This window comes from Lissotriton helveticus, chromosome 6 (genome assembly GCF_964261635.1).
Source record: "Lissotriton helveticus chromosome 6, aLisHel1.1, whole genome shotgun sequence".
In the NCBI taxonomy this organism is placed as follows: domain Eukaryota; kingdom Metazoa; phylum Chordata; class Amphibia; order Caudata; family Salamandridae; genus Lissotriton; species Lissotriton helveticus.
The window spans coordinates 396,516,274-396,540,562 of NC_136067.1; positions in this window are offsets into that span (position 1 = coordinate 396,516,274).

The window sequence follows — 24,289 nt, forward strand, 5'->3', positions numbered from 1 at the left end:
GCAACATGGTGCATCTTTTGCATCACTGCTGCATCGGTTTCATGTGGCACGGGACTTTACAGCATGACACATCTGCCTAGATGCATCAAGTTGTAAATATGTCACCACATAGCAAATATCTTGCACCGCCGCTGCGTCACAAAAGTGACGCACAGCGGCGCAAAAGAGACACACACCTATCATAAATCTGTCCCTAACATTTTAAATGATTGATTCAGGATGACGATAAGGTGAGGCCTATCCAGAGGTTTGTTTGAGGTGAGGCCTACTCAGGGTTGCAGATGAGATTTACACTTGTTGAAGAGTACAGAGGAGATAATATATGTAAAGGCCTACCAATGAAGTAAGTCATGTCTACTTCACTCTTGAACAAAGGCCAGACCTCTTCTGTGTCCATGGACAGACCTAAACTTCATCTGCACAATGTCATTCGTAAACTTAGGAAACACAGGTGATGTAATTGAAAAATGTGGAGTTTCTTTTCCTCATTTCACAATCACATCACCTGTGTTTCCTTTGCTTAGGTATCTCATAGTGCAGATGGACTCTAGCATATCAAAGAGTATTCATAAGTTGAGCAGTGTATTCAACAAATTTGACATTTACAGAAGATTCAGCTTCTTATCTTGTTGGAGATGAAATGAGGCCTGTCTTGCAACATGGTGCATCTTTTGCATCATTCCTGCATCGGTTTCATGTGGCACAGCACTTTACAGCATGACATATCTGCCTAGATGCATCAAGTTGTAAATATGTTACCACATAGCAAATCTTTTGCACCGCCGCTGCGTCACAAAAGTGACGCACAGTGACGCAAAAGAGGCATAGACCTATCATAAATCTGTCCCTAACATTTTAAATAATTGATTCAGGATGACGATAAGGTGTGCCCTATCCAGAGGTTTGTTTGAGGTGAGGCCTACTCAGGGTTGCAGATGAAATTTACACTTTTTGAAGAGTACAGAGGAGATAATACATGTGAAAGCCTACCAATGAAGTAAGTCATGTGCACTTCACTCTTGAACAAAGGCCAGACCTCTTCTGTGTCCGTGGACACACCTAAACCTCATCTGCACAATGTCATTCGTAAACTTAGGAAACACAGGTGATGTAATTGAAAAATGTGGAGTTTCTTTTCCTCATTTCACAATCACATCACCTGTGTTTCCTTTGCTTAGGTATCTCATAGTGCAGATGGAGTCTAGCATACCAAAGAGTACACATAAGTTGAGCAGTGAATACAACAATTTTGACTTTTAGAGAAGATTCAGCTTCTTATCTTGTTGGAGATGAAATGAGGCCTGTCTTGCAACATGGTGCATCTTTTGCATCACTGCTGCATCGGTTTCATGTGGCACGGGACTTTACAGCATGACACATCTGCCTAGATGCATCAAGTTGTAAATATGTCACCACATAGCAAATCTTTTGCACCGCCTCTGCGTCACAAAAGTGACGCACAGCGGCGCAAAAGAGACACACACCTATCATAAATCTGTCCCTAACATTTTAAATGATTGATTCAGGATGACGATAAGGTGAGGCCTATCCAGAGGTTTGTTTGAGGTGAGGCCTACTCAGGGTTGCAGATGAGATTTACACTTGTTGAAGAGTACAGAGGAGATAATATATGTAAAGGCCTACCAATGAAGTAAGTCATGTCCACTTCACTCTTGAACAAAGGCCAGACCTCTTCTGTGTCCATGGACAGACCTAAACTTCATCTGCACAATGTCATTCGTAAACTTAGGAAACACAGGTGATGTAATTGAAAAATGTGGAGTTTCTTTTCCTCATTTCACAATCACATCACCTGTGTTTCCTTTGCTTAGGTATCTCATAGTGCAGATGGAGTCTAGCATACCAAAGAGTACACATAAGTTGAGCAGTGAATACAACAATTTTGACTTTTAGAGAAGATTCAGCTTCTTATCTTGTTGGAGATGAAATGTGGCCTGTCTTGCAACATGGTGCATCTTTTGCATCACTGCTGCATCGGTTTCATGTGGCACAGGACTTTACAGCATGACACAACTGCCTAGATGCATCAAGTTGTAAATATGTCACCACATAGCAAATCTTTTGCACCGCCGCTGCGTCACAAAAGTGACGCACAGCGGCGCAAAAGAGACACACACCTATCATAAATCTGTCCCTAACATTTTAAAAGATTGATTCAGAATGACGATAAGGTGTGCCCTATCCAGAGGTTTGTTTGAAGTGAGGCCTACTCAGGGTTGCAGATGAAATTTACGCTTTTTGAATAGTACAGAGGATATAATACATGTGAAGCCCTACCAATGAAGTAAGTCATGTCCACTTCACTCTTGAACAAAGGCCAGACCTTTTCTGTGTCCGTGGACAGACCTAAACCTCATCTGCACAATGTCATTCGTAAACTTAGGAAACACATGTGATGTAATTGAAAAATGTGGAGTTTCTTTTCCTCATTTCACAATCACATCACCTGTGTTTCCTTTGCTTAGGTATCTCATAGTGCAGATGGAGTATAGCATATCAAAGACTACGCAGAAGGTTACAACTGTATGGAACATGGCTATGTAAGTCAAAAAATCAAAATCTAAATTTGCCAAGCACACATGGGGGCGTATTTACAAGGACCTTGCACCACAGGGAAAGGTCTTAAATTAAAATGGGAAAAATAACATCAGAGAGACTCAAAGGCCTTATAAATATGCCCCAAGCAACCTATGAAGCTCTAGCATTACATATCAAGAAACCTAATTGATTTCAAAAATCATTTTTAAACACATCATCTAAATAAATTATATACCTACATTCATCATGAAGTGACTTAAAATGCCCTAAGACACATGAAAGCGTTTTTTTAAGCCCTTGCTCCATTTTTAGATCACTTTTAACATGGCTATGTAAGTCAAATAATCAAGATCTAAATTTGCCAAACACACATGGGGGCGTATTTACAAGGACCTTGCACCACAGGGAAAGGTCTTAAATTAAAATGGGAAAAATAACATCAGAGAGACTCAAAGGCCTTATAAATATGCCCCAAGCAACCTATGAACCTCTAGCATTACATATCAAGAAACCTAATTGATTTCAAAAAACGTTTTTAAACACAACTTGTAAAGCAATTATATTCATACATTCATGGGGAAGTTACTTAAAATACCCTAAGACACATGAAAGCGTTTTTTTAAGCCCTTGCTCCATTTTTAGATCACTTTTAACATGGCTATGTAAGTCAAATAATCAAGATCTAAATTTGCCAAGCACACATGGGGGCGTATTTACAAGGACCTTGCACCACAGGGAAAGGTCTTAAATTAAAATGGGAAAAATAACATCAGAGAGACACAAAGGCCTTATAAATATGCCCCAAGCAACCTATGAAGCTCTAGCAGTACATATCAAGAAACCTAATTGATTTCAAAAATCGTTTTTAAACACATCAACTAAATCAATTAGATACCTACATTCAAGGGGAAATGACTTAAAATGGCCTAAGACACATGAAAGCGTTTTTTTAAGGCCCTTGCAACATTTTTGGGTCACTTTTAACATGGCTATGTTAGTCAAAGAATTAAAATCTAAATTTGCCAAGCACAGATGGGGGCATATTTACAAGGACCTTGTACTACATGGGAAAGGTCTTAAATACAAATGGGAAAAATTACATCAAAGGAAGTCAAAAGCCTTGAAAATATGCCCCAAGCACCCTATGAAACTCTACCAGTACATATCAAGAAACCTAATTGATTTCAAAAAACGTTTTTAAACACAACTTGTAAAGCAATTATATTCATACATTCATGGGGAAGTGAGTTAAAATACCCTAAGACACATGAAAGCATTTTTGTAAGACCCTTGCACTTTTTTTGCATCACTTTTAACATGGCTATGTAACACAAAGAAACAAAATCTATTTGTAAAACACTTGACACAAAGCAACATTTTAAATACACAACTTTCTTCATAATTTTCTCCCTAAACCATACTATTCTCTACCTAAATTAAATGAATCTTTTCTCACCTTAGCAAATACTTTATGAGTTTCAAAACAGTCTCAGAAACACACCAAATTGTCTTTAGCAGAGCAAAAGGTATGCACTCCAGAGTCTGCAGCTATGAAAAGGACAGAAATGCTGTAACTCATCACACATATCTCTCATGTCACCCAATCAAAACTCTTCCCTCACTTTTTTCAAATCAACACCCTTCCCCCCTCTGGCCTTTCTGCCTTTTTTGCATAGCAACCACCTCCTGAAAGACCTCTCATGTTTGCAAGTTCACACAACAATGTTTCAATTGAACTCTGAACTCTCAGTGCACCTGCGTATCCAGTGCAATCTTTCATTAAATGATTTTTTTTTTACCATTCAAATTACATCTTTCAAAGAACTCATCCATGCACCCTAACTTTCTGTTTTCAGCAATCAAAATCCACCAATCACTGCTACTACTTCATTAACACAGAAACTCCACAGTTTTTTCATTTTAAACTCTTATTTTTCCAACTCCCATTTCATTGCCACACTTCATCTGACTGCAGCAGAACCTTCTCTCACCATGTTTTCTGTCTGGATTGTTGGACATAGTTACATCTACTGGGCTCAAAGGTATGCTGAGAACAGACATTTACCTAACCTCAATTTACAAGATGTGGAAATTAAGTGGTTTGGCCACAGAGGATTAAAATGTCACCAATTGATACCATTGGTGAAAACCTTTATGCATTTGCCTAAACCTGACCTGTTAATTTTGCGCTGTGGAGGTAATGACTTGGGCACTTTGACTGGTGTAGGTCTGGAAATGCTTTTAAAGGACACCTTTGAGCAATTGATGGCACTTTTTCCTCAAACTGCCTTGGTATATTCAAATATATGCCAAAGACAGAAATGGAGGTGGTCGAACCAATTTTGTCCACAAATTGAGAAGTCGAGGAAGCATGTAAACAAATCTGTTTCAGCTTACATGAGAGACCATGGAATGGGCTCCATGTACAACAATAACTTGCGTTACTACATGCAAGATATCTACAGAGGAGATGGAGTTCACTTCTCAGATGAGGGCAACAGAGTTTTCATTTTGAATTTAAGACTGTGCATTGGTACATACTTATAAGTACCTAAATGTACCATAAACCCAAAAGCTCTTCTCAGAGCTACCCTACATCTGATCACTCACAATTATTATTTTACTCTAACCTTTTTCACAAATTTTCAACAAAGTACGCTCCCCGGAGCGCTACCCGGTACGCGAACCGGAAGCTAACCGCGCGAAATTTTTTAAAAAAATGTTTTTTTTCTGCACATATGGGCCTCCTCAGCATTTAGATAGACTTCTCTGTTATAGTTATGGATGGAGTTAGGCTTGTCTTGTATAATTATGAATTTACTTATGTTAAATCCCAACAGTGCCCTATCTCTACTAATATATATTTTTTTATGCAAATTTCAGGCAAAATGGAAGGCGAACAGAAAATTTCATTTGAAATTGTCCTTGCAGAGACCAACCAAGAAATCATTGATCCAAATGACATTGAATTTATGGATCAAACTTGGGACCAAGAACTACTGCAATGTGTGCAATCAGTAGATGTCCTCCTTGAAAATGAGGACATTTTACACACTCAAACATTACAAGCTATGTTCAATGAAAATAACGACATTTCAGACAGTGAAATGTTAGACATTTTATTAAATTTTGAAACACAATCACAATAATAAATAATTGCTTAAAAAATAAAGAAATAAAAAAAAATCAACAAAACAAACAATCAATTAACATACAATATTTGAAAAGTCTATCATTCTTTTTTCCTTATAGTACGCTCCCCAGAGCGCTTCCCGGTGCGCGTACCGGGCGCTCCCCACGCAAAAAAAACAAAAAAAATTAATAATTTTTTTGCCCCGCGGTGCCCTTTTAAAGCCTCCACATCAAACCTAGGGGGTCAGGGAGGATCTACTATGCCCCCTTATGGTCATTTCCCCCTTTGTTTTTGCCTCCTCTTGTCTCTCGATCCTATCGAGAGACAAGATGGCGGCCGCTCCGGACTGTTTAGAATGTTGACAGACACCGGAGAGCCAATCAGCTTCACTACGCAAAGTTCCGTTACGCGTCAGGTACGCGAACCGGAGCGCTGCCCGGAGCGCGTTTACAGATATATATCTTTTTTTGAGCGTTAATTTCTCAAAATCCACTGGATCACATATATTGAGACCTAGCAAAGGCACATCGGGCTACCAGTCCCTACAATTTTGCCAAGTTTCGTGCAAATCCTTTCAGCCGTTCGGGCTAAAAGTGAGGCCAACCGCCCTATGGAAATTAACATGGGAAAAACACGTTTTGGGACCCCCCTTTTTTCTCAGCCCCCCCTTGACAAACCCCCCCAAATTTTCAGTATCTGCTCAGAAACAAAATGTTCCATTTTCCTGAAAATTTCAGCCAATTCCGTCCAGACATAGAATTTTCAAAAATCCCATAGAGAAAAAATCCTAACTATGTATACCTACTGGCGACCGCCAGTAGGTAATATATATATATATATATATATACCACCAAATGCTAACCTCAGAAGGAAATCAGCGAGACACATGCTCCGGGCTCAAATTAAGGATTTATTTGGTTTAATACAAAACGCACTCCTGTGGCAGACGCGTTTCTGGCCGCAATGGCGGTCATCAGTGCCGGTCCCACAGGCAAATGAAAATTCGTGGGCTCCAGAGACCACTCCCTTAAGACCACTCCCTTAATAGCAGTCCCTCGACTCCTCCTCCTACAGGTGAGTATGATAATTGCGCTGCACCTCCCAGGAGCACTGCATGATGGATGTTGCAGTCCACGAGGTCCCGTATACAGGTGTATGGGACACAGACCCAAATTAATGTCCCCAATTTCTTGGCGCTTCCTGCATTCCACCTCAGGGGTCCTGGGTATGATCGTCCGGCCAATACCTTCATTTGAGCCCTTATCAGGCAGCGTGATGCCGCCTCCTCTCTCCCCACGCGCAGATACACACCCAGTGGAGAATGCCTCTGCTTGGGGGGGCGGCGCGGTGTACTCCTCGTACTACACCATTCTTTTGCTGCTTACGCGGAGCTCCAGACCGAGAGGGCGTGCCCCTTGCCGGTATCAGCAGAAAACCGGATACACACACCACCAAATGCTGACCTCAGAAGGAAATCAGCGGGACACATGCTCCGGGTTCAAATGAAGGATTTATTTGGTTTAATACAAAACGCACTCCTGTAGTCTGTGAAACGCTGTGGCAGACGCGTTTCTGGCCGCAATGGCCGTCATCAGTGCCGGTCCCACAGGCAAATGAAAATTCGTGGGCTCCAGAGGCCACTCCCTTAATAGCAGTCCCTCGACTCCTCCTCCTAAAGGTGAGTATGATAATTGCGCTGCACCTCCCAGGAGCACTGCATGATGGATGTTGCAGTCCACGAGGTCCCGTATACAGGTGTATGGGACACAGACCCAAATTAATGTCCCCAATTTCTTGGCGCTTCCTGCATTCCACCTCAGGGGTCCTGGGTATGATCGTCCGGCCAATACCTTCATTTGAGCCCTTATCAGGCAGCGTGATGCCGCCTCCTCTCTCCCCACGCGCAGATACACACCCAGTGGAGAATGCCTCTGCTTGGGGGGGCGCAGCGGTGTACTCCTCGTACTACACCATTCTTTTGCTGATTACGCGGAGCTCCAGACCGAGAGGGCGTGCCCCTTGCCGGTATCAGCAGAAAACCGGCTACACACACCACCAAATGCTGACCTCAGAAGGAAATCAGCGGGACACATGCTCCGGGTTCAAATGAAGGATTTATTTGGTTTAATACAAAACGCACTCCTGTAGTCTGTGAAACGCTGTGGCAGACGTGTTTCTGGCCGCAATGGCCGTCATCAGTGCCGGTCCCACAGGCAAATGAAAATTCGTGGGCTCCAGAGACCACTCCCTTAATAGCAGTCCCTCGACTCCTCCTCCTACAGGTGAGTATGATAACTGCGTTGCACCTCGCAGGAGCACTGCATGATGGATGTTGCAGTCCACGAGGTCCCGTATACAGGTGTATGGGACACAGACCCAAATTAATGTCCCCAATTTCTTGGCGCTTCCTGCATTCCACCTCAGGGGTCCTGGGTATGATCGTCCGGCAAATACCTTCATTTGAGCCCTTATCAGGCAGCGTGATGCCGCCTCCTCTCTCCCCACGCGCAGATACACACCCAGTGGAGAATGCCTCTGCTTGGGGGGGCGCCGCGGTGTACTCCTTGTACTACACCATTCTTTTGCTGATTACGCGGAGCTCCAGACCAAGATGACGTGCCCCGTGCCGGTATCAGCAGAAAACCGGCTACACACACCAACAAATGCTGACCTCAGAAGGAAATCAGAGGGACACATGCTCCGGGCTCAAATGAAGGATTCATTTGGTTTAATACAAAACGCACTCCTGTAGTCTGTGAAACGCTGTGGCAGACGTGTTTCTGGCCGCAATGGCCATCATCAGTGCCGGTCCCACAGGCAAATGAAAATTCGTGGGCTCCAGAGGCCACTCCCTTAATAGCAGTCCCTCGACTCCTCCTCCTACAGGTGAGTATGATAATTGCGCTGCACCTCCCAGGAGCACTGCATGATGGATGTTGCAGTCCACGAGGTCCCGTATACAGGTGTATGGGACACAGACCCAAATTAATGTCCCCAATTTCTTGGCGCTTCCTGCATTCCACCTCAGGGGTCCTGGGTATGATCGTCCGGCCAATACCTTCATTTGAGCCCTTATCAGGCAGCGTGATGCCGCCTCTTCTCTCCCCACGCGCAGATACACACCCAGTGGAGAATGCCTCTGCTTGGGGGGGCGCCGCGGTGTACTCCTCGTACTACACCATTCTTTCGCTGATTATGCGGAGCTCCAGACCGAGAGGGCGTGCTCCTTGCCGGTATCAGCAGAAAACCTGCTACACACACCACCAAATGCTGACCTCAGAAGGAAATCAGCGGGACACAAGCTCCGGGCTCAAATGAAGGATTTATTTGGTTTAATACAAAACGCACTCCTGTAGTCTGTGAAACGCTGTGGCAGACGTGTTTCTGGCCACAATGGCCGTCATCAGTGCCGGTCCCACAGGCAAATGAAAATTCGTGGGCTCCAGAGACCACTCCCTTAATAGCAGTCCCTCGACTCCTCCTCCTACAGGTGAGTATGATAATTGCGCTGCACCTCCCAGGAGCACTGCATGATGGATGTTGCAGTCCACGAGGTCCCGTATACAGGTGTATGGGACACAGACCCAAAATAATGTCCCCAATTTCTTGGCGCTTCCTGCATTCCACCTCAGGGGTCCTGGGTATGATCGTCTGGCCAATACCTTCATTTGAGCCCTTATCAGGCAGCGTGATGCCGCCTCCTCTCTCCCCACGCCCAGATACACACCCAGTGGAGAATGCCTCTGCTTGGGAGGCCGCCGCGGTGTACTCCTCGTACTACACCATTCTGTTGCTGATTACGAGGAGCTCCAGACCGAGAGGGCGTGCCCCTTGCCGGTATCAGCAGAAAACCGGATACACACACCACCAAATGCTGACCTCAGAAGGAAATCAGCGGGACACATGCTCCGGGTTCAAATGAAGGATTTATTTGGTTTAATACAAAACGCACTCCTGTAGTCTGTGAAACGCTGTGGCAGACGCGTTTCTGGCCGCAATGGCCGTCATCAGTGCCGGTCCCACAGGCAAATGAAAATTCGTGGGCTCCAGAGGCCACTCCCTTAATAGCAGTCCCTCGACTCCTCCTCCTAAAGGTGAGTATGATAATTGCGCTGCACCTCCCAGGAGCACTGCATGATGGATGTTGCAGTCCACGAGGTCCCGTATACAGGTGTATGGGACACAGACCCAAATTAATGTCCCCAATTTCTTGGCGCTTCCTGCATTCCACCTCAGGGGTCCTGGGTATGATCGTCCGGCCAATACCTTCATTTGAGCCCTTATCAGGCAGCGTGATGCCGCCTCCTCTCTCCCCACGCGCAGATACACACCCAGTGGAGAATGCCTCTGCTTGGGGGGGCGCCGCGGTGTACTCCTCGTACTACACCATTCTTTTGCTGATTACGCGGAGCTCCAGACCGAGAGGGCGTGCCCCTTGCCGGTATCAGCAGAAAACCGGCTACACACACCACCAAATGCTGACCTCAGAAGGAAATCAGCGGGACACATGCTCCGGGTTCAAATGAAGGATTTATTTGGTTTAATACAAAACGCACTCCTGTAGTCTGTGAAACGCTGTGGCAGACGTGTTTCTGGCCGCAATGGCCGTCATCAGTGCCGGTCCCACAGGCAAATGAAAATTCGTGGGCTCCAGAGACCACTCCCTTAATAGCAGTCCCTCGACTCCTCCTCCTACAGGTGAGTATGATAACTGCGTTGCACCTCGCAGGAGCACTGCATGATGGATGTTGCAGTCCACGAGGTCCCGTATACAGGTGTATGGGACACAGACCCAAATTAATGTCCCCAATTTCTTGGCGCTTCCTGCATTCCACCTCAGGGGTCCTGGGTATGATCGTCCGGCAAATACCTTCATTTGAGCCCTTATCAGGCAGCCTGATGCCGCCTCCTCTCTCCCCACGCGCAGATACACACCCAGTGGAGAATGCCTCTGCTTGGGGAGGCGCCGCGGTGTACTCCTTGTACTACACCATTCTTTTGCTGATTACGCGGAGCTCCAGACCAAGATGACGTGCCCCGTGCCGGTATCAGCAGAAAACCGGCTACACACACCAACAAATGCTGACCTCAGAAGGAAATCAGAGGGACACATGCTCCGGGCTCAAATGAAGGATTTATTTGGTTTAATACAAAACGCACTCCTGTAGTCTGTGAAACGCTGTGGCAGACGTGTTTCTGGCCGCAATGGCCATCATCAGTGCCGGTCCCACAGGCAAATGAAAATTCGTGGGCTCCAGAGGCCACTCCCTTAATAGCAGTCCCTCGACTCCTCCTCCTACAGGTGAGTATGATAATTGCGCTGCACCTCCCAGGAGCACTGCATGATGGATGTTGCAGTCCACGAGGTCCCGTATACAGGTGTATGGGACACAGACCCAAATTAATGTCCCCAATTTCTTGGCGCTTCCTGCATTCCACCTCAGGGGTCCTGGGTATGATCGTCCGGCCAATACCTTCATTTGAGCCCTTATCAGGCAGCGTGATGCCGCCTCTTCTCTCCCCACGCGCAGATACACACCCAGTGGAGAATGCCTCTGCTTGGGGGGGCGCCGCGGTGTACTCCTCGTACTACACCATTCTTTCGCTGATTATGCGGAGCTCCAGACCGAGAGGGCGTGCTCCTTGCCGGTATCAGCAGAAAACCTGCTACACACACCACCAAATGCTGACCTCAGAAGGAAATCAGCGGGACACAAGCTCCGGGCTCAAATGAAGGATTTATTTGGTTTAATACAAAACGCACTCCTGTAGTCTGTGAAACGCTGTGGCAGACGTGTTTCTGGCCACAATGGCCGTCATCAGTGCCGGTCCCACAGGCAAATGAAAATTCGTGGGCTCCAGAGACCACTCCCTTAATAGCAGTCCCTCGACTCCTCCTCCTACAGGTGAGTATGATAATTGCGCTGCACCTCCCAGGAGCACTGCATGATGGATGTTGCAGTCCACGAGGTCCCGTATACAGGTGTATGGGACACAGACCCAAAATAATGTCCCCAATTTCTTGGCGCTTCCTGCATTCCACCTCAGGGGTCCTGGGTATGATCGTCTGGCCAATACCTTCATTTGAGCCCTTATCAGGCAGCGTGATGCCGCCTCCTCTCTCCCCACGCCCAGATACACACCCAGTGGAGAATGCCTCTGCTTGGGAGGCCGCCGCGGTGTACTCCTCGTACTACACCATTCTTTTGCTGATTACGCGGAGCTCCAGACCGAGAGGGCGTGCCCCTTGCCGGTATCAGCAGAAAACCGACTACACACACCACCAAATGCTGACCTCAGAAGGAAATCAGCGGGACACATGCTCCGGGCTCAAATGAAGGATTTATTTGGTTTAATACAAAACGCACTCCTGTAGTCTGTGAAACGGTGTGGCAGACGTGTTTCTGGCCGCAATGGCCGTCATCAGTGCCGGTCCCACAGGCAAATGAAAATTCGTGGGCTCCAGAGACCACTCCCTTAATAGCAGTCCCTCGACTCCTCCTCCTACAGGTGAGTATGATAATTGCGCTGCACCTCCCAGGAGCACTGCATGATGGATGTTGCAGTCCACGAGGTCCCGTATACAGGTGTATGGGACACAGACCCAAATTAATGTCCCCAATTTCTTGGCGCTTCCTGAATTCCACCCCAGGGGTCCTGGGTATGATCGTCCGGCCGATACCTTCATTTGAGCCCTCATCAGGCAGCGTGATACCGCCTCCTCTCTCCCCACGCGCAGATACACACCCAGTGGAGAATGCCTCTGCTTGGGGGGGCGCCGCGGTGTACTCCTCGTACTACACCATTCTTTTGCTGATTACGTGGAGCTCGAGACCGAGAGGGCGTGCCCCTTGCCGGTATCAGCAGAAAACCTGCTACACACACCACCAAATGCTGACCTCAGAAGGAAATCAGCGGGACACAAGCTCCGGGCTCAAATCAAGGATTTATTTGGTTTAATACAAAACGCACTCCTGTAGTCTGTGAAACGCTGTGGCAGACGTGTTTCTGGCCACAATGGCCGTCATCAGTGCCGGTCCCACAGGCAAATGAAAATTCGTGGGCTCCAGAGACCACTCCCTTAATAGCAGTCCCTCGACTCCTCCTCCTACAGGTGAGTATGATAATTGCGCTGCACCTCCCAGGAGCACTGCATGATGGATGTTGCAGTCCACGAGGTCCCGTATACAGGTGTATGGGACACAGACCCAAAATAATGTCCCCAATTTCTTGGCGCTTCCTGCATTCCACCTCAGGGGTCCTGGGTATGATCGTCTGGCCAATACCTTCATTTGAGCCCTTATCAGGCAGCGTGATGCCGCCTCCTCTCTCCCCACGCCCAGATACACACCCAGTGGAGAATGCCTCTGCTTGGGAGGCCGCCGCGGTGTACTCCTCGTACTACACCATTCTTTTGCTGATTACGCGGAGCTCCAGACCGAGAGGGCGTGCCCCTTGCCGGTATCAGCAGAAAACCGACTACACACACCACCAAATGCTGACCTCAGAAGGAAATCAGCGGGACACATGCTCCGGGCTCAAATGAAGGATTTATTTGGTTTAATACAAAACGCACTCCTGTAGTCTGTGAAACGGTGTGGCAGACGTGTTTCTGGCCGCAATGGCCGTCATCAGTGCCGGTCCCACAGGCAAATGAAAATTCGTGGGCTCCAGAGACCACTCCCTTAATAGCAGTCCCTCGACTCCTCCTCCTACAGGTGAGTATGATAATTGCGCTGCACCTCCCAGGAGCACTGCATGATGGATGTTGCAGTCCACGAGGTCCCGTATACAGGTGTATGGGACACAGACCCAAATTAATGTCCCCAATTTCTTGGCGCTTCCTGAATTCCACCCCAGGGGTCCTGGGTATGATCGTCCGGCCGATACCTTCATTTGAGCCCTCATCAGGCAGCGTGATACCGCCTCCTCTCTCCCCACGCGCAGATACACACCCAGTGGAGAATGCCTCTGCTTGGGGGGGCGCCGCGGTGTACTCCTCGTACTACACCATTCTTTTGCTGATTACGTGGAGCTCGAGACCGAGAGGGCGTGCCCCTTGCCTGTATCAGCAGAAAACCGGATACACACACCACCAAATGCTGACCTCAGAAGGAAATCAGCGGAACACATGCTCCGGGCTCAAATGAAGGATTTATTTGGTTTAATACAAAACGCACTCCTGTAGTCTGTGAAACGCTGTGGCAGACGCGTTTCTGGCTGCAATGGCCGTCATCAGTGCCGGTCCCACAGGCAAATGAAAATTCATGGACTCCCGAGACCACTCCCTTAATAGCAGTCCCTCGACTCCTCCTCCTACAGGTGAGTATGTTAATTGCGCTGCACCTCCCAGGAGCACTGCATGATGGATGTATATATATATATATATATTCACTGAAAAAACCATAGGTTATAGACCATATATAGTTAGGAATTAGCATTTGAAAAACCTTATTTTACTCACACAAAACCATTGAAATTCCATATATAGTTAGTTGCACTAACTATATATCGCGCACCCGCAATCCACTGCTGATCATGTCACATATTACATCATTCATGACATGGTCAGTGACATCACTGATGACATCACTGATGACATCTCAAATGACATCACTGATGACATCACTGATGACATCTCATTTGACATCAATGACCACATCACTGATGATATCATTCATGTGACAATACAATGCATCTCCTCACATTTTAATATAACCTCTGTTTCACCCAGTGTTAAATACAGAGTATAATTTTTGAAACCATTGACACACCAATACTAGTTACTACATACGTACTCACTGATTCCTACGTCTACACACACATTCACTCATTCACCCATACAATCATTCATACATACAATCACTCATCTTTACAACACTATCATATGCACTCATACACCTATACAGACACTCACACTCTGCCACTCATCCATGGAGTTACTCACACACCTAGTCAGTCCTGTAAAGAATCAATCACACTTCCATTTTCTTGTCTATACAGTTAAACATAGAGCACCTTACATTTTCAAACATATAGTAACACATACTTACTTTCTTATACAATCATTGATACAAGTACACATTGATCTTCACAGAGTCACACACCTCCCAGCCAGCCACACACACACTCAGTCTCCCATACAAATACTTGGACAATCAATCAATAACCCATATAGTTAATCATATAGCTACTGATCAACACATGCAGTAGTTTACAGAACAACAGACATAATGATGCACAAATTAAGACAGTTTAGTCACTAACCCATGCACTCAGTGAGACACATTTAATCACTCACTCATACATTCAGTCATGCACCTACTAAATCCTTCGTCCAGACAGTTATACATCTACTCATTCTTCAATATCTAAAACATATTTAAACTTTACAGAAACACACAGTCACTGGATGATGTCATCAGTGATGTCATCAGTGATGTCATTTGAGATGTCATCAGTGATGTCATCAGTGATGTCACTGACCATGTCATGAATGATGTAATATGTGACATGATCAGCAGTGGATTGCGGGTGCGCGATATATAGTTAGTGCAACTAACTATATATGGAATTTCAATGGTTTTGTGTGAGTAAAATAAGGTTTTTCAAATGCTAATTCCTAACTATATATGGTCTATAACCTATGGTTTTTTCAGTGAATATATATATATATATATTCACTGAAAAAACCATAGGTTATAGACCATATATAGTTAGGAATTAGCATTTAAAAAACCTTATTTTACTCACACAAAACCATTGAAATTCCATATATAGTTAGTTGCACTAACTATATATCGCGCACCCGTAATCCACTGCTGATGATGTCACATATTACATCATTCATGACATGGTCAGTGACATCACTGATGACATCACTGATGACATCTCAAATGACATCACTGATGACAACATCCAGTGATTATGTGTTTCTGTAAAGTTTAAATATGTTTTACATATTGAAGAATGAGTGGATGTATAAGTGTCTCAATGAAGGTTTTAGTAGGTGCGTGATTGACTGTATGAGTGAGTGATTAAATGCGTCTTACTAAATGCACGGGTTAGTGACTAAACTGTCTGAAAGTGTGCATCAGCATGTCTGTTGTTGTGCAAGCTGCTGCATGTGTTGATCAGTAGCTATATAAGTAGCTATATGGGTTATTGATTGGTTGCACAAGTATTTGTATGGGAGACTGAGTGTGTGTATGACTGGCTGGGAGGTGTGTGACTCTGTGCAGATCAATGTGTACTTGTATCAGTGATTCTATAAGAGAGTAAGTATGTGTTAGTATATGTTTTAAAATGTAAGGTACTCTATGTTTAACTGTGTAGATTAGAAAATGGAACTGTGATTGATTCTTTACAGGACTGACTAGGTGTGTGAGTAACTCCATGGATGAGTGGCAGAGTGTGAGTGTCTGTATAGGTGTATGAGTGCATATGATAGTGTTGTAAAGATGAGTGATTGTATGTATGAATGATTGTATGGGTGAATGAGTGAATGTGTGTGTAGACGTAGGAATCAGTGAGTGGGTATGTAGTAACTAGTATTGGTGTGTCAATGGTTTCAAAAATTATACTCTGTATTTAACACTGGGTGTAACAGAGGTTATATTAAAGTGTGAGGAGATGCATTGTATTGTCACATTAATGATATCATCATTGATGTGACCATTGATGTCAAATGAGATATCATCAGTGATGTCATTTGAGATGTCATCAGTGATGTCATCAGTGATGTCACTGACCATGTCATGAATGATGTAATATGTGACATCATCAGCAGTGGATTACGGGTGCGCGATATATAGTTAGTGCAACTAACTATATATGGAATTTCAATGGTTTTGTGTGAGTAAAATAAGGTTTTTTAAATGCTAATTCCTAACTATATATGGTCTATAACCTATGGTTTTTTCAGTGAATTTTCAAGGTTTTGTAAATGCTAATTCCTAACTATATATGGTCTATAACCTATGGTTTTTTCAGTGAATTTCATTGGTTTTTTAACAGCTAATATCTGTAGCTGTAAAATGTATTCTTCTTTAAATCCAAAAATATATTTTATATGTTTATGAATAATTTTTTTTTTTAAATATTTTTTTTTCTTCGTTCCCGCTTCGCGAATCGGGAAGCTTCCCGTTAGCTGACCTTGATGCCGCGAAATAGACCGCGAGCCGGTAAACGTTTCTTTACCGCAACTGCCGCGTTAGAAAACAACATCGTGACGCCTCCCGTCCGCATGACGTTTCGCGTTGTCGCGTGATACGTCATATGACGTGCTACGTTAGCGAACTCGTACGCTTACCGAGTCGCAAAGCACAGGTTTCTGGAAGCAAACCGGGAGGCCCTGCAAAGCGCGTAACGTAAACACAGCAGGTCATGTGACTTGGTAATAACACTTTTCATTGGTTCATTTCACTTTCGGTTTCCTAATGATGTAAGACTAGGTCATATGATCTAAAATGAACACTTTTCATTGGTTGAGAACTATTTTTTTTCCCAAATGGTGAAAATCTCTCCTTCTTTCCTCACTCTGACTTTCATCATTGTGAGAGAAAGACCCTTTGTTACCAGTGAGCAATGGCTTCTTTACTAGCTTCAGCTGGTGCTTCCCCACCACCTCCACCACATCCAAGGAAGAGTGGACCACCTGCTAAAGTTATAATTCAGCAAGAAGAGGAAGAAGAGGAACAGGACGACCTAGATAATCTCCCTATTATGGCCAGAAGATCTGTTGTACCGGAAGTAACGGGACCAGAGGGCAGGGAGATGGTGCCAAATATACAAACGAGATTTCGTGAAGTAAAACAAGTCTGCGTACATTGCAGTGGAATCATTTGCTACGCAGAAAGTAGCATCACTCTGATCAACAGAGCTATTAACAATCATGCTCATGTTTGTCCGAAACTCACCAAACAATAAATTCTTTTTTTTGTTTTCTTCCTCCTGTTGAGCCCTTTACAATGAATCGTTTTCGTTGCCCCCTCCGAAAAAAAAACAAAAAAAATATAAAACTGTTCAGAAAAATTCAAAAAAAGTAAAAAAAATGTTCAGAAAAATAATAAAAAAAATATAAAACAACAAAAACAATTTAAAAAAAAGTTCTTTTCAGAACTACCTCCCCGTTATAAAAAAATTGGTACAATATTTGCAACTGTGCCAACCTCTATTTCTCTTAGTTCGCTTCCCAGTTCGCTCCCCGGTACGCGAACCGGAAGCGAACCAAAAAAATTTTTTTATAAAAAAGAACAGTAAGTATAAGGGAAGGAAACAGACAGTTATGTTAAAAGAAAGACAGCTATAGGGGAGTAAACTAGAGATACTATTACCCGTAATCCACTGCTGATGATGTCACATATTACATCATTCATGACATGCTCAGTGACATCATCAGCAGAGGATTGCGGGTAACAGTATCCCTAGTTTATTCCCTATAGCTGTGTTTCTTTTAACATAACTGTCTGTTTCCTTCCCTTATACTTACTGTTCTTTTAAAAAAAAATTTTTTAGATCTGTCAGAAACAGTTAAAGTAATGAAATATAAAAGACTACGTAGAATATGAGCACTGTATGCAACAACTTTGACACTGACAGAAGCCTCACCTTCTCCATGCCTCCTACACAGTTCTACATGTACATCATAAATGCAAACAGAACAGAATTAATTATACATGTTAAATGGTTTATTTTTGCTGTTCTCAGAATGTATCAAATTTCACTAAAACAGTGACTTGAAGGTATTCATCATATAACAGCGGGGAAAAAAAAACACAATCAAAATGATTGTGTTTAAAAAACCCATACATTACAAATCAGAATTCAGAACTCCTTAAAGTTAACTTACTTTCCATGACGGCCAAGGATGTCCTATGAACAGCTTACACTCTGTTGTGCTGTTATTACTTTCAACCCGCCACTTTCTGAAAGAAAACCTCCATCGTTTTCAAAAACATGTTACATACAATAAATGACTTCTCGCTCTCTACCACACGATTCCACAAGGCCAAATCGTGTCAGAGCCATGTATAACTCTTGGATTTCTTGTAAGCCAATCCCGTCTTTTCGCATTTCCGCAACTTTCAGAATTAAAATGTTGAAGATCATTTACACAATCCTGGACTAGTAATATCTTCCCCTTCTTGCTCAATCATGTTCTACATTTCCTATCACACTGATACTGCTTACTATGAAGCAGACTTACACTACCTTTATGACTAGTACAATTATTTAATTCTCTACATCACTTTTAATCACAAAGCAATGTAAAACAGTAGACAGCATTGCAGACTTACATTCCCTCTACTCCATGTTTTGATTCGCTGCTTCAATTAGCTTATAAAAAGAAATAGTTTTTCTGAACTCATTCAAAGTGCAGTTATTTTTCCATGACGTCCAGTCTTATGGTTAGAAGTTATGTCTCTGTACTACACTTATCCTCAAGGCCAAATAGTGTAGGAGCCATAAGAACTTCTTGAAATTCCTCAGAGCACATCCCGAGATTCTTTCCCTAAAATTTTGGTTTTAAAAACACCAGGTAAGAGTTTTTAAGGTCATATGGCAATTTTTTTTTGAAAATTAAAACAGAATCATTGCAGAATGACCAGCCATTTCTACACTTTAAATAAGCTGTATAATGTCCTGATGTTATTGAAGGACCATCATGATATATAATTGCTACAGTTACAAAAGTCCTTCCTGATATTGACAACTGTGAAGCCACAAAATTTTTAATTAAAGTTGTCAATTTTGTTCCATCAGGCCTACATCGTTGGAACATTAAAATGACATACTGGCCATATGTTCGTATAAATAAAGTGGACATCATTTCAGATTTACATTGGCTACACTCCATGTTGTGATCAGCTGCTTTTACTAGCTTATTAAAAGAGACTGATTTACTGTCTGGCAAAGTTAAATATATAAATCTTTCTGAGTCTACACTAGTAGTAGCTGATACCCTACAGTTCTCGCAGTCATGCTGCCATTGATAAGAAAGCCCAAACAGGTGATCTACATCTACACCTTCATCATGCAATACATCAAGCATATACATTAAAAACTCCTGACAATCTTGCTGACTATTTTGAGAGAATTGTGTTTGGCCTGAACATCTGTCTAACAGATTTCGAATTTCAGACACACTTTCTATGTTTGTTCTATCAGTGCTACATTTCTCTAACACAGAATTTAACAAACTGCAAAATCTTTGATCCGAATTGACCACAATCTGTTCTTTTAAAGTTTCTAGAGAAAAGACAACATTAACCACTACATTAGCATAGCAGTTGACACCAGAACTGTTTTCAAATTGAAAACCAACAACATCTTCAACAGAATCCTTTTTGTTTCTGCTTATAATTTCAGGTTCATCAACTTTTCGTCTTTTTGCTACAACCTCCCCAGTATTGGTCACATTTCTTCGTTTCCGGCCTACCACACGTTTCTCAAACAAAGGATACTGAGGCAAATGTGGCGCATACTCTCTTCTCAACCTATTGTATTCCTTAACACAATCTAGATCCGCACAAATGTTTGTGACATCACACTCAATCAAGTACAATCCCGATAAAGTCCTAACTCGTGACAATGCCACATATGCCATACCCTCCTTGAACACAGAACTGCCAATATTCACCAATGCACAGTCTACACTTAAACCTTGCGATTTATGGATTGTCACCGCATATGCCAAGCAAACAGGAAACTGCTTACGACGAACATATAAGTCTTTTACAAGCAAAAATCTAGCAGAACAACGAGCAATTAGCTGTACTTCCTCAATGCCATCAAATTTAATTTTTAAAAATTCAATTCCATCTCTATTTCTGTATTTCACAAAATCAACAACATTACCCATTGATCCATTTACCAGACCTCTTTCAACATGTAAATTCCTTCTTAAAATTATACGGCAGTTCAAGCACACATTCAGAGTCTTTTCAAAACCCGCAGTTTTAGATATACTCTTCTCTAATGAATCCAATTTTGTTTTCAGATTCTCAGACAAAATAATTGTTGATCCCATATGCTCTACTCTGTCAATAGCTTCCAATTTCACAATCTCTTGCTTTTCTAAATGCAACATTTTGTTGTTGAATTTGGCACATTCTGCAAGAGTTGGCATCAAACATATTCCAGATTTTTTCTCAGTAACTTTCTGAAAAATATTCTCAGGCACAACATCTTCGTCTGGATATAAATTTGTCAGTAATCGTGCATGTAAAGCTTCTTTCCCATGCTCGGTCACTTTTCCAATTCTAACATCTTGTAGAATAGTCTTGTAAACTTCATCCTTTGCCTGACGCATATTTTCATGCAGTTCAGCATAATTGAAGTTTAACCATATATTGACGTTGCCAATACTCCCTAAGCACTTCCTGGTATCTTCATGCGTGAGCATTTTGAACACAGGTTGCCCTTTCACTGGTGTCAGCTGCAGAAGATCTCCAAAAACAATGATGTGTTTGCCACCAAATAACACATCATACTCTGTTTTGAGAACTTCTTGCATTCTCAAATGCACAAAGGCAAGCATAACATTGGAAACCATGCTTACTTCGTCAATGATAAGAAGTTTCATTTTCCTCAAGACTCTTGAAACTTCAAAACAAGCATCTCCAGATAGCTTGTGATATTCTAATTTGTTGTCATGCTCCACTGGCAGCATCAGTAAACGATGTAAAGTAATCCCTTTAATGTTATGTGCTGCCAGTCCAGTTGGAGCGGTGACAACACAAGACAGCGATGACTCTGTCCTTTCCTGCAAATAACATGAAATTGCTTTAATAAGGAAACTTTTTCCAGTTCCCGCTTCTCCACTCACGTACAGTCGGACAGGCTTCAACGACGTACATGAGCACTCTTTCTTATCATGACTTAATCCATGATCAATTTGCATGGTAAGTTCGTCATATATTTTCCTCTGCTCAACGTTGAGTTGTCTTTCCAACTCTTCTAAGTTAACCGCATCCTCCTGAGCATGTGCCATGGCTCTTTCCACTTCATTCATAGCAGTGGCAGCTTCATTTTCGATAAGAGGTCCTCCTAGTGGATCCTGACTCAATGAAGCAGAACTCTGACTGTCCTGAGAACTGTCTCTGGCAATCTCGGCTGCAATCGTTGCTTCCTGCTCAATTTCCACATTCAACATTTCTACATATTTGGGAAAAGCAGGACATTCTATGGTCTCCTTGGCAGCATTGAAAGAGTCTTCGTAACAGAGGAAATCTCCAAGCAGTTCCTCTTCTGCACGCCAAGGCTTAAAAAGTTGCAAAAGTGCTAAATAGAAAAACTCCTTTTTTTCAGGAGATTCGCCACTCAATTTTCGATGGTTTATCAAGTGGCATTTTCTTTGCTTGACCAGACATCCCTCACTTCCTATTACAGCATACACTCCTTTCTCAGTATCTTCTTTGATGTTCCTCTTGAATATGTAATTTTGCAGAACCTCATACAGACAAACATTCTCGAGGTGACTGCTTCGATTTGGATAATATGTATCCAACATGTTGCTCTTCAAAATGTCGGTACTGTTTGGCTCCTTTTCCGCCAAATACTCAATTTCCCGCACAGGTTTCAGAACTCGATTACGCGTTGCAGCAAGACCAACACTCGCCCAAACGATACTCCTGGACTTGGCATAGAGACTTGCTGAAGACAACCGGTCAGAACATTCGTAAGCTCCGATTTCTCGATGCGACAACATCTTCAGACTGAAACTGTACAACTTCTTGCTGAGGCTCTTTTCATGGGAAATGTCCTCCCACATATCCTTCAATTCTGTCTTCTCTTTTTTGGTGATGTAAGATGTCACATACCTAGCCACAGCCATACAGTTATCAGCCACAAACTGTATATCCATGTTAGCATTCCACATGGACAAAATCACCGGGTTGTAGTCGTTGATGTACTTAGACTCTTCGTTCCTCTTCAAATTGTATGTGTTTTTAGGTGATTTCTTCATCACATTATGTCGCAGCGAAGACATCAAACTGTTCACTCTTCCTTTAGAAATCACCGATCGTGGAAAGCCGAAACGACATTTGGTGTAGAACTTGTCTTTGTTCCGGAATTTACGACGACAGTACTTTCCACATCGATGGCTTTGGAAACGTAGAACTTTTTCTCTTAGGCTTTTTTTCTCCTTTGCGTTTGGAACAGCACACGTAGAATACTGTTCTATGAAACTCATCACTGAGTCGTCTGCATCCGTTCCAAATTTAGGTGCATCCTTGATCCACAGCAACATATGTATATGAGGAGCACCTCTTGCTTGGTACTCCTTCCTCCAGAAGAAATCCAACACCTCTCCAAGAGGTGGATTCTTCTTATTCATGATGAAAGACATCATACCTTCAAATCTATGATTGAAGTACCTACATACATTGACTGGATCCAAAGAGCACAGTTCTCCGGGTGTCTTGAATTCGATGTTTTCTACGTTAGCATTTGCCTCTCGTAGAAATTCAAGTAAGTCTTCCCAGCCATACTCAGCACAGCTCAAAGTGAGGAACCATGTGGGAGTTCCTAAGTTCCTCAGCATACATTTTAAATCACCATGACGACGGTACCAGTACTCATTAGTACCACGCTGACACGCCATGAGATTAATCAGGTGAGAATCCAAAATGCTGTCTTGGACATTGACTTTATCCATAAAGTCACTTGCCGAGATGTTTTGCATGTGTATACCACTTTTCAAGATGTGGTTCACTGCATATGACAGTCCAGACAGATCGCTTTCAAACAGGAGATGAAACAAATAAGGAATGCATTGTCGAAACCTAGGATCTCCTGCATACAATCGCAAAGTCCGGTATTCAGAAGCAGGAATTTGATGAGGTCGCTCATCATATCTTCCTCCCTGACCTGTTGGAAAAAGCTGTGGGAAACACCGAGCTTCCAAACTTTCCTCCCAAACACTAATGGGACTCCCTTTCGCTTGTTTCATTTGAAACAACTCAATAGCATTCCCCATGACTTCCTTGGAATGCAAAGGATGAACACTATAATGTTCATATATTTCTTCACTAGTACAGGGTTCTACTTTCTCAATTTGACCAGCACACAAATCGCTATCCTCTTCCTCACTTACTTCCTCTTCTGCAACATATACATTTTTATAGTATTTATTATATTTTTTCAAATACAATGTTGCCCTTTTGACTTTCCTAACATCTACTAAATCTTGCCATATTTTCTTATTCTTTGTCGGAACCCCATTAACTAAGATAACCAGAGGTTCCTCTTCCACTTTTTCTACTCCAATTGTGTTAATGTTTTTCTTCAAATCTAGAGGCAAATAAACAACTCTTCCCTTTAATCCTCTCTGTAAATCTGATGGAGGCAATTTCCCTGTCTTTGGCTCCATTCTTACAATAGCCTGAAAGGGATGGATACTTTGAATCAAAATAGATTCATAAGTATTTAAATCCTTCAATTCAGAAGGAATTTCAACCAATTCCAGATTATTATGAACTGCTCTAGCAGGCATCTGGTTTTGATTTAATTTGTTACAACAATAAGTACACACACGTTGATCCAATCCCAAATCAAAACAATTTTCTACCATCAAGTATGTTGTAAAATCCT